The sequence below is a fragment of the Heterocephalus glaber genome, unplaced genomic scaffold (assembly GCF_053883595.1).
Source record: "Heterocephalus glaber isolate CG9 unplaced genomic scaffold, H.glaber_assembly_v1.0 deba00001442, whole genome shotgun sequence".
NCBI classification, from domain to species: domain Eukaryota; kingdom Metazoa; phylum Chordata; class Mammalia; order Rodentia; family Bathyergidae; genus Heterocephalus; species Heterocephalus glaber.
Genome location: NW_028258296.1, coordinates 46,534,038 through 46,545,817, shown reverse-complemented (window position 1 = coordinate 46,545,817; position 11,780 = coordinate 46,534,038).

Below are 11,780 nucleotides of genomic sequence, written 5' to 3'. Positions count from 1 at the left end.
ATTTACAGAGACTTTGTTTCCTTTTTTTCATTTTCTCATATTAATCCCATTCCCTTCTTTCCTTTCCCCCACCCCTCCCACTTCCCCTTCCCTTTTGAGTCATTTACTTTCTTGAAGCTCTAGTTTCATCATCTCTTAGAAAAACAAAATCAAACACAAAAGAACAGGCTATTTGTGAAAGGCAATTTTTCAATAACTATCAAGTTTATGAATGTGAAAGCCTTTGACCAAACAATTCCTCTTCTAGAGACTTATCTTTGGACCTTCAGTCAGACACACTTGCACACATCCTGAAGCTATACTTGCCCACAAGTTTTTCATTAACATTTTTTTGAAAGTTAATGATTGGAAATAACTTAAACAGGCTTGTTAAATAAACTAATTTCAATTTTATAATTTAATGTAGCCAACGTGCTCGCTTGGACAGCACATATACTAAAATTTAATGTAGCCACCAAAAGGAATGATGTAAATATATATATTCTGATATAGAATAAGCTCCGAAATATATTAAGTGAAAAATGCAAGGTTCATAACTGTGTAAAGCAAGCTTTTCATCTATGTAAAGCTGGGAGAGAATATATGTGTGGATTTGCTTGTGTTTGCATAAATGTCTCTGAAAGGTTACTCAGGGAACTGCTGACATTTGGTTGAACCATGTGAAAACAAAGAATATATTTTCAAAGAATTCCAAAAAAAGAGAAAAAGGAATACTGGCCCCATCCTACCCATTCATCTTCTGTGAGAAGCATATGGGATGATATCCATGAAGATTCAGTCAGCAGCACAGTGTAAGACCAGTGTGTGTGTGTGTTGGGGTCTGTTCCAGCTCTTAGGTGTTGGTTCACCCCTTGCCTCTGAATTGGAAACCAGTAACTTATTTTCCTTTTGAGATTCTATCCAAGTAGACTCATAGCAAGACTATGCAGCAATATTTAGATAAAATATTTCTACTCTTCATTACCAGAAATCTCTGGTGATGTGTAGAAGGAAGTAAATTCTCCCCAAGAGAATGTAGTACCTGGGTCTCAAAGGAGCCTCATTCTGCCAGGGTCGAAGGTCAGGTCACTGCTGCCCTCTCCCTCTCTATTTTACAGTGAACAAGCCCATGTGGGCTTTATAGCTTCTATACATATACAGACTGGGGTGATTTAGACCCCAGGGAAACCCAGGAAATACTCTATATAACTAGCAGAGCTTTTGTTTGTTTGTTTCACTTAACCCTTTGCTGGTTCTCTTTCTAAGGTTTTTATTGCTTTTAGAGCTAAGGAGATTCAACCTTAGGAAAAATATCTATGAGCTACTGGCCAGCACATCTGGGATAGCTATGTTTCTAGGAACAGACTGTCAGGCTCAATATGAAAGACACTGGAAGGAACCATTGGCTCTAAGTCCCTTCCTCATAGGTGCCTGTAATCGAACCATAGCCATTTACAGGTTAAGCATTGTCATCAACATATAAATCCTCTCTAAATTTAAATTGTCCTCAGAAGTGCAAAATCTTTGGCAGAATTCACTTAAAAACATTTACTCATTCATTCAATTATTATTTATTAATGCCAGACATTTTCCCAAAGTATCTGGACATACAGGCAAGTAAGACAATCATTGACTTTAATAGAAAATATCACAGCAATGATGATAATGACAGCTAACACTTTCTGAGTGTTTATTAAGTAATAGGCACTCTTCTAAACTCTCTGCATGCATTTGCATTGAAAAAACTCTAAGAAGATGTCGTTCCTATTTGTTGGATGAGAAAACTTAGGCACTACAGAGGTATGTAACTTACTCAAGTTTCCATAACAGGTAAGTGGCTGAGGTGGTACATAAACTTTTCATCCGAGAGACACTTCTAGGAAGAGGCAGTATCCAGAAGTATGTATCTGGATGCTGTCTTTCTTGTGGTACGGAGGGGAGATGGTTTAGGCTGAGTTACCAGTTGATCCTCAGGCTAATTCCTGCCCTGTGACCCTGGGAAGAGCTTGTGGCTGCACAAGGATTTGAGGAGAAAAACAGAGACTAATTGAATGAAGAGTACACTGCATGGGAGCCAGCTAGGGTGATGGGTGTGCCCAGTAAACACAAGACATCAGCTGAGAGGAAGGACCTGGGGTGAGTCAGGGTCCTTGGGGCTGTAAAGAAAGTGAATTATACTCAAAAACAATTGCTGCTTGGGGCTCATCCCAGAACCCAAAGGAAACAAGAGAAATAAATTTGTCTTTGGCAGTGATGTGGAAGTTGAGCAAGCTAGCAAGGAAGGACAGATTGACCTAAACAGACTGACCCTACGTGAATGGTCAGCCAAATTGGGAGAGAGGCAAGGATGGCCTGCAAATCCTGAACCACTGTCAAATCCAAGCTCAGCCAAACTGGATGGTGTTGAGAACACACAGCTTAGGACCTGGCTGAGTGTCTTAAGGCTCATTCTGAGGGGATTGGAATTGGATTGACTTGCAGGTCAGAGACACAGTCCTGCACATTGGATTCAGGCTGGCCAAGGGGCACATCTCTGGCCTTGCTCTCTCTTCATGCAAATCCTGGAGATGCTACTGAAAGGGGAGATAGTTCCTTCCTAAACTGTTCCTTGGGATGTGGAATTGAGCCCTGAATAATAATTTCCTTCCCTTTCCAAGTTGTCTGCCAGTTGTGCATGGCTGAAGTAGAAGCTGTGTTCTTAGAAGAGAAGGCTGGCCTCCCCATCCTGAGCTGGGCCCAGGAACCAGGCTTCTAGGAACTAGGTTGCAGAAACAATGGAAGCCAGGAGAAGCTGGGAAGTGGGGCTAAAATGGACTACGCTGTCACTGTGTCACATTCAGAATGAGGCCTGTGGCACTCATTTGAAGGCTTAGAAGAGAGTGGAAGAGATGGGCTTTAGTCTGTTCTAGAAGAAAATGAAGCCTGTTTTTTTTCTTCTTGATTAGCATTTTTATTGTGTCCTTCCTATTTGCTCTGCCTGCTCATAATTAAATACTACCCGTGGTGTCTCGTCTATCTTGGTAATGTTCTCTCAGACACCGATGAATTGGATTTTCTTTACAGACTCACTCCACTGGTAGAAAATAAGCCTTAAGTTCAGTTCTTCCCCTGGCAGGGAAGGTCAGCCTCAGGAGAGTGCCCGGCATTGAGGCCAGGAGCCTCTTCAGAGCACAGTGTCTGATGTGAGGTCTTGGAAAAGCACAAGATCTTCTTGTCCTCAGAAGCAACCCCTGGGAAACACAGCCCAGGATATAAGGCAGCAGCCTCCACTCTGCTTGAGAAAGCTGGAGGCCCAAAGCTAGCAATGAAGGTTAGAAGAGAGCATGAGGAGTATGAGGGAGAGGAATAGGTTTCTTCAGGAGGAAAACTCTAGACTTTCAGCCAGGAATCCAAACGGAGGCCTGAGATTGGTTTCACTTGCTATGCTACCAGCAAAACTCACTGCTGTGCACTTCACATGACCCATCAGTCATGGGCCATAGTCAAGGTCAGAGCTGCAGCCCCACAAACTACCCATCTTCTTATGTCATTGCATTTCCTTGCAAGTCCTCCAGGCCGCCCTTGTCCTCCCCACCAAGTGGCATCCATTCTATTTCTCAGGAGCTGCCTTATATTCTCCACCTTCTTCTTTACCTCCATTCTTTAACCAAAGCCTACTGTGTTCTCTCATCATATCCAATGTGGGCCACAATAGGAATGGATGAATTTGATATTTGAACCTTCTCAAGTAGAGGCTTAGCAGGCTAGTCCAGTGGTTCCTAAAGTATGGTGTCTAAATCAGCAGCATCAACTGACATGTGGGAAGCTGTGAGAGATGCAAATTCCTAGGCTCCATCTACTGAATGAAAGATGCTGCGGGCAGTGTTTGGCAATCTGGGTCTTGACAAGACTCTAGTGATTCAGCTGCATGCTCACATTTGAGAGCCACTGCCCTAGGTCACCTTTCCACAACCTTTCCTAGCAGCATCTCTGAAGCCCACACTATCTATGTACTGGTCCACCACAGACTCTGGCCCATCCAACCCAAGCCACCTTCCCGAAAGACATCTGCTGCCCTGCTTCTGACCACTGTCCAAAGAGCTCTGTTTGCCTTTTCCCATACCCCTGCTCTGTGCTTTTCCGCTGGGCGTTGTGGTCTTTTCCCACACTTTTAGCTGTCACCTCTAAGTTGATGATTTACATATGCACATTTCTAAGAAGCAGCTCTCTCCCAAGTTCTGAAACATTCTTCTTTCTGCCTATCATACATTTGACCTTGAACATACTAAATACCTTGCTCACTTGTTCCAAGCAGAACTCCCCCCAAGCGGTCTGGGATTCTAATTTCAGTCATTTTCACACTGAGAGTCTGCCCACTGACTTCTACTCTTCCACATCTCTAAACACTTGCTTCTTCCTCCTGCATAGCTTCCCATCCCACAGCTGGCCAGTCACCAGGACCCAGAGCTTTTGCTCCTCCTCATCCTTGACTCGGTTTTTCTTCAATGCTAGTTAATAGACGTAGTTCAATTTCCCTTATCTTCACTTCTACTCATCTATCTCAGGACTGCTGCCAGTATTGTTTTGCTAAAACATGGTTGTTTTACCATAAAGGTCCCTGTAGCCTGCAGGACAGAACCCAAACTGGGATCCACCATGCAGGTATTCCTGCCTTGTTCACTTCCTGCCACTCTCCTCACTCAGCCTGTCTTCCCTCCACTGGACATGCTGCTTATTGTCCTACCTCTGGGCCTTTGCTTGTGCTCCTGTCTATACACAGAAAGACTGTCTCCAGAACTCCCTTTCATCCTGACAAGTGCAACTCAACGTGCCCTGCCATGGGTGCATTCCTTCCAGATAACCCTTCTCTCTTCTCCCAGCTCTGGGCCTCCAAAGCACTTGCTTCTTCCTGTATTATAGGATATCTTCCTTCATATTGTTTATTTGTCATCCTTCCTGAACTGTGAGCTCCCAGACCCTCCACTAAGCCTCAGCCATCTTTGCCTTCCCAGTCTATCACTAGACTCCTATTTCCTTGAAGCTATGTAAAATTTTTATTTGTTTCATCCAGCTATTACTAAAAGACTGAGACTTGCAAACATGCAATCACCTATAATCTATTGTAACCTTCTTATCCCTCAAGCCTTCATCATCCTAGCCAGTGGGATTGCGGTCCAGGGAAGGGTCTACAATTCTCATACGCTCTCAGGCAGCACTTTGACAATAGCGCCCTCTTCTCCCCTTAGATGTTAACGTTCTTCCTGGGTTAGAATGGTGGCAGGAATATGAGTTTCCCTTGAAGTCCCACGGAGGGATGGTCCCATCCACTGCTACATCATGGATCTCCCTCCATCAAAGAAAGGAAGAAGGGCAATTACCTACAATTTCTAGTCCCTCTGACTGGGTCTGGTATTCTCCTGAAATCTCAGAGTAGAAGTTATGAAAATGTGCTATTAGGGAGCATTTCCTGTGGCTCTGGAACCCTGCATCCAGAGACAGGCAATGTTGCCTAGATACATTCAGCTTTCACTGTTTATTGAATGAGTAACAGAATACTGAGGAATGGAAGATGCTCTCAAAGTGTTCTACCATTATTGCCAGAACCTGCCTTTCAAGCCTAATTCCAGAGTCTCTACACAGAAAGGAGTTAAGGCAGCAAAGAATGGATGGAAAGAACATTTCTCTACAATTTTCTCTTCTGCTTGCCTCTGAGTAGGACCTCTAGATCAGGAAAAACACACAGGTTCCCCAAGGCACTAATTTATCCTCCTACTTGCCCTCAGCCCTGGGCTTTTCCCCTTCCAGGCTGCAGGCAGAAAGAGGTAGATAGACTAGCTAGGAGACAACTTTAAGTGAATTCAATTACCATAGCAACCAAAACCACCAGCATGGAGATTAGGCTCCAGACAGCAGCAATCCAGGCATCCAAGAGAAGCAGTGATCCAAAAGCCATTGCTGAGAGACTGGGGCAGAAGGAGGAGGAGCAGTCCAGTTCATCTACCTGGCACCCTTCAATTCACCTATTCTTTCTGGGCCTCTGCAGTGCTCCAGCCCAGCAAGAAGCTGACACTCACCCCTGACTGGAGCTGGAGTGTCTGGAAGGTTTGCAGGGGGTTCAGCATTGAGTAGGACTGGCCAATCCTTTCTGGGGTGTCTTTCCATGGCAAATGAGGCTACTGGCCTGCCTTCTGCAACTCCCTGAAATTTAGAATTTAAGAGTAGGAGCTCTAGAGTCAGATTCTTTGGTTTCAAGTCCCAGCCCTACTAATGATCTTGAGAAAATTGCTGAACTTTTCTGTGCCTCTGTTTATTTATCTGATAAATGGGGATGACAATACCTGCTTTAGAAGAGTGTTACAAGGACTAAAAAATAAGAATCCAGAGAAAATCATAGCACTGTGCGTGAGCACACCATAAATGCCAGACTCCTAGGAGCTTGTTGTCACCGTGTCATTGCTGCTGTTATTAATTTCATCATGATGATCCCTAACTTTTCCTGGCCCTTGTCTGTCACCCTGCTCTATAACTACTTCCAACTTTGTCGGGTTGAAGTTCATAACCTGAGGCGAGAGAGAAGATTCCCAATGATGAAAAGTCAGTACCCTCCTGTTTCAGAAACCATTCAGAAATCCAGAGGGCTGTGTAGGCTACCTAGAAAATGACCAAAGACCTTGCTCTCTGGAAGCACCATCTAGGCCTGCAAGCTGTAGTCAGTTTGGGGAGCCTCTGTAAGGACAAAACCCCAGAGGGCTGGTGGTCTCATTCACTTACTCAAGTCCCCTCACAGGAGCTAAACAAGTACTGTGGTCTGGATTTACAATGTCCCCCAAGGGCCCATGTGTTAAGGGTTTGGTCCTCAGCATAACACTATTGGCTGGTAGTAGAACCTTTAAGAGGCAGGGCCTAGTGAGAGGTCATAGGTCACTGCGGGGTGCTTTTCAAGGAGCTAGGGTAACCCCACTTCTCTTTTGCTCCCACTCATGAGATGAATAGCTTGCTCTGTCCTGTGCTTTTGCCATGATATGCTGCCTCACCAGAGGTCTACACACAACTAAGTCAACCGATCATGGTCTAAAACCTCTGAAAGTGTGAGCCAAAATGAACTTTTTTCATAAATTTATTATCTTGGGTATTTTGTTATAGTATTGGAATTCTGACTGACACAAGTATATGATCTTTTCAGTACAAAAGAGCAGTTGCCTTTTGTGAGGGCAGAAAAGGAGGTACAAACAAAGGCCAATCTCAAGAGAAACACAGAGCTGCTCTCGAGACCTGAGTGTGAAAGTGGGCTGCACCTCCAAAGCCTCATCTCGTGTGTTTGCAGGCTTTATTTTTCATGTGGGATGTGAGCATCTGGAGGGCAAAGGTGACCCTCTTCTATAAAGTGAAGGCTGGGGAAGGTGTACTGTGATCCACCTCCAGAGGATGTGCTCATTTATTCCTCCAATAGTTTTTGAACATTGGTGATGAACCAGACATTGTGCCAGCTGCTGTGTACACCAAGACAAATAAGACTTCAGGAGTTTAGGTTGGCAATGAAGAAATAACAGAGAAATACAACACAAGGTGATATTTCTTAGGGGAATGAATGATGAGGACACTAGGGGCAGAACAGCTAAGCCTGCATGGGCAGTGGAGCCGAGCATCAAGAGGCCCCTCATCTAGATTGACTCAGAAGGAGGAGGACAGTTGTGCCGGGCGTACTCAGAGGGAGCCCTGGTGTGCCAGGGGAAGTTTAGTGATGACAAGACATATCCACCGCCCATGTGCATGCATGTGTGTGCATGCATACACACACACACACACACGCGTAAGAGATTGAAAAGCAGAATAGCTGAGGATGAGACCCAAGAGTTAATCTCTCCTCTTATCTCTCAAGCAATCAGCAGCTCCATAAGCTTCTAGATAGCATGGCCTGCTCTGCATGGATTTGTTCAGTTTTATTTTGAAAATTCATTCCCTTATAGCCAAAGGAGTTGTTGAGCTTGTTTTAGGTTAACCCTATCCCATTTCTGAAGGTCAATATTGCTCACAAACCTTAAACATCTCAGGCTGACAGCTTCCTCTAGCACAATGTAACATTTGTGGGCAGGACAGGACCACAAAGAGAACCCTGACTATCCTCCCACCCCTCCATGGTGAGGGGCTGCACCTACTCCCCCAGGAGGCTCTGCTTTACATTCTCATGCCCCAAACTTGCATGGTCATCTGCCCAGGCAGCACATCCTGACCTGTGTCCCTCTTGTGCTGTTCCACACTAAGCCAATCAGAGTCCTGTTAATATTTGCCTCCAACATATTTCTCTCATGCCTTCTCTTGTCCGTTCACAGTACCATTGCCCTAGATGAGGCCCTCATCATCTCTCTCCTGCAATACTGCAAGAGTCTGCTAATTGGTTCCCCTGCTTCCCATCTGATCCTTCTCAAATTCATCCTCCACACTGCTGGGCCAGAGTGATTTCTTCAAACACAGAACTGACTGCACCAAGAATCTGCCCAAAGCCCCAGGTAGCTCCCTGTGGCCTGTAGAATACAGTCTAGCTCCTCAGCTTGCCACACAGACCTCTGTGGGCTGGCTTGCTCAGTCTTGACCCTGCTGTGCTCTGCCTAATGCCCTGGTGACTTTGCTCTGCATGGTGCTCACGTCCTCCCCTCACTCGTTCAGCTGATTCCTGCTTTCTTTCCAAATGGAGCTCAGATGTAACCTCCCCCAGAGTAGCATTCCAGATCATTCAGGCCGGAACACATGCTGCCCTGCAATCCACACATACACACACCATCACATATACTAGCTCCACATGTATGGGGTGATGCTTGCCTTCGATTTGACCCCTCATCTGAAAAATGGGAATAACAGATCTGTCTCATGGGATTGTTTTGAGAACTTGCAAATCTAGCATCTCGTCACCTTTCAAGCTTCACTGACCTTCCAATGAGGTTTCAGTAAGTCTAAACAACAGAAAAGTGCAGACTCACTGCTTGTCTTTCTTGTTAAAGCATGAACCCCACTCTACCAAGGCAGGGCCCTTGTGAGACTTGCTTACCCCAAAATGGCCAGCACAGCCATTAGTGGACATTCAATAAGTATATATTAAGTGAATGAATTATTTAAGTGTTGAACTAACATTAGTGGATAATGACCTATTAGTTCAAATGAAATGTTTATTGAATGTGAATCTGCTGTTAGCATGTAGATGGGCCAGGGCACACAGACTAGACAAAGCACACTCCTGTGTCCTGCCCGACAGGGTCTTGAGCTGGGACTTTAATTCCACTTGGTAGCATTTGAATAGGGTGAAATGAGAAGTAAAAAAGAAGAACAGCCCATAACTCACTCCCCCTCCCGTCCCTCATCACCATCCCACCAACGCTGTTATTCACTAAGAAGGCTGTTGTGTTTCCTTTTTTGTCCACTTCAGGCATCTGGAGTGAAGAGGGAGCCTGTTAAGATTGAACCTGTATTTGCAATTGAGTCAGGCATTTGTTAAGAAGTCTGAAGCTTACCACTGTAGGGATTCCAGTCTGTCAGGTAGGGAGAGGTCCATGGATCCATCACAAAGGGTCTTCACTCTCGCAACAAGACACAAGGAATGTTCTAACTTCTTTAAGCATCTGGTTGTTTTTGTTGTTTTATGTTTTCCTCACATTGAGGCCAGCTGTCTCCGTTCTTTATGACTCTGAGTATGATTTAACACATACACTTTAAAAATGGAAGAACAACTTCTTAAATTTGCAGTAAATGTATCATTCAATAGATTTGATTTACTAGTTATGAGCCATAGAAGAGCTGCCTCGGCGATTTATCGTGATGTTGTCTCAGGCACTGGAGTCACTGCTCGATCTGCTCTGATCCCCATAAAAATAATCCAATGAAGGGAAGACTCACAGTACATCTTGGCCCCAGCTTGGACTGTAACTACCACACCTCATTTGGTCTATCAGGTCCCCTTTCAGATGAAGGGATGGCAGGTGGAAGGAGAGGTGGGGCCAGGGCCCTTGGCTTTAGTGGCATCTGTTTCTCAGTGGTTGGTTGGGGTCAAGAAGCAGAGGTGTTCGGGCATCACAGCTTGTGAGAGATTTACACGGCTCCATTTGCTTCCCTGATGACTGTGCTAGGAATTAAGTAGATGGAAAGTGTGTGTGTGTGTGTACTGAGGGGAGGAAGGAACCAAGACTCATAATTTAGAAGCATTCAGAAGGGTCTGCCTCTTGAGAAAACCCTCCAGGAGATAGTCTCTGCTTTTGATTCTCACATGAAAAACGTGTACTGTTTGCTCAGGATGGGTGGTAAGTGTGGTAAGTTCCATGGAGAGAGGGGAAGAGGGGTGGGGAAGGAGTGTTTCTGAGCCAAGGCTTATACATAGATGTTAGATAAAGAGAGAAGGGAAAGGGGGAGAGAGTTCCTGAGGAAGAAAGAGCCTGGGAAAACAGAGGGTCAAAGAAAACCTGGAGGTTTGAGGAACTGCAGGTCTTTCAGCATGGCAGGTCGAAGGTGCTGAGGAGCAGAAAGTAGAAAAGTAGGATCAGCAAGGATTTGGTAACAGTGTAGGGCACTTTGTAGGCTCAATTCTGAAGGCAGTGGGTATTTACAGAACAATTTCAGCCAAGAAGCAGCATAGTTGGGTTTGGGTTTTGAAAATTTGCTGAGGCTCCTGCTGTGGAAAGTGAACTAAAGCCCTGGTCTCCTTGGTTGGGCTTCCAAGTTTTAAAAAAACCCTGCCTAGCACAGCCCTAGGTCTTCTGTCTCTTGGTATCTGATGCTCAGCCCCTGTAGAGGTGTGGGAATAAAATTCTAGCCCTGCTCTTCTCGGGAGACACAGTCCCATGGTACAGCCCGAGGAAGTTGTAGCTAAAGTTTCTTTCTACTTAATTCGGGAGGGCCACAAGATTATAGCCTCAGGGGTCACTGAGAAAGGCAGGAACAAAGACCCAAGATTCAAGTCAGGGGACAGGCCTTTGTGGTTGTGACAACCTGATTGTTGGGGAAACTACCCTGAGCAGCACCCCCAATCCTCCCAGATTTTCTGCAGGAGTCTGGGGAAAGGTGCAGTGTGATATCTAAGCCAGTGTCATTTAACAAAACTTTCTGTGATAACACAAATATTCTCTTATCTGTACCACCCAAAGTGGCTATTGAGCATTTGAAATGTGACCAGTACAGTTAAGAAACTGAATTTTTAATTTCATTAAATTAATTTAAATTTTAAACAGCCCCACATGGCTAGTGGCTATTACGTTACAGAACACAAGTTTAAGATATGAGATCCTTAAAGGCAGATCTATCAAATGCTGACCATGTAGGAGATTCTTATAAGTGACTTGTGTTGTGCCTTGAGGCACAGTGGTGTAGAGGCAAACCGAACGTTGGCCTAATCACACTTAGGGTTTCAGTCCTATCTGTGCCACTGCATTGGTCAGGATGAAGGTACTACTTTAACAAATATCACTCAGTTTAACAGCAGTGTAACATAACAGTGGTCTCTGCTCCACACAGTCATCTGGGGACCCAGGCTCCTCTTTTCTTGTGGCTCTGCACTCCTGTGGTCCCTTGGAATTCCCTCCATTCAGCTAGTGGATGGAGAAAGAGCAGGCAGATTGCTCCAGATGACTTCTATAACATTGTCCTATAGCACTCGGGCCAGAACTTAGTCCCTTAGCCAAATCTAATTGCAAGGGAGCACATGGGAAATGTGCTGTAGCTATGCCTATGAAAAAGAGAAACTGAGTTTGATTAGCATCTAGTTAGGCTTTGACACAGATAACTACTAGAAGTGTGGCCTTAGGTCTTACGTTTCTTATCTGTAAAATGGAAGTGAAATAAGA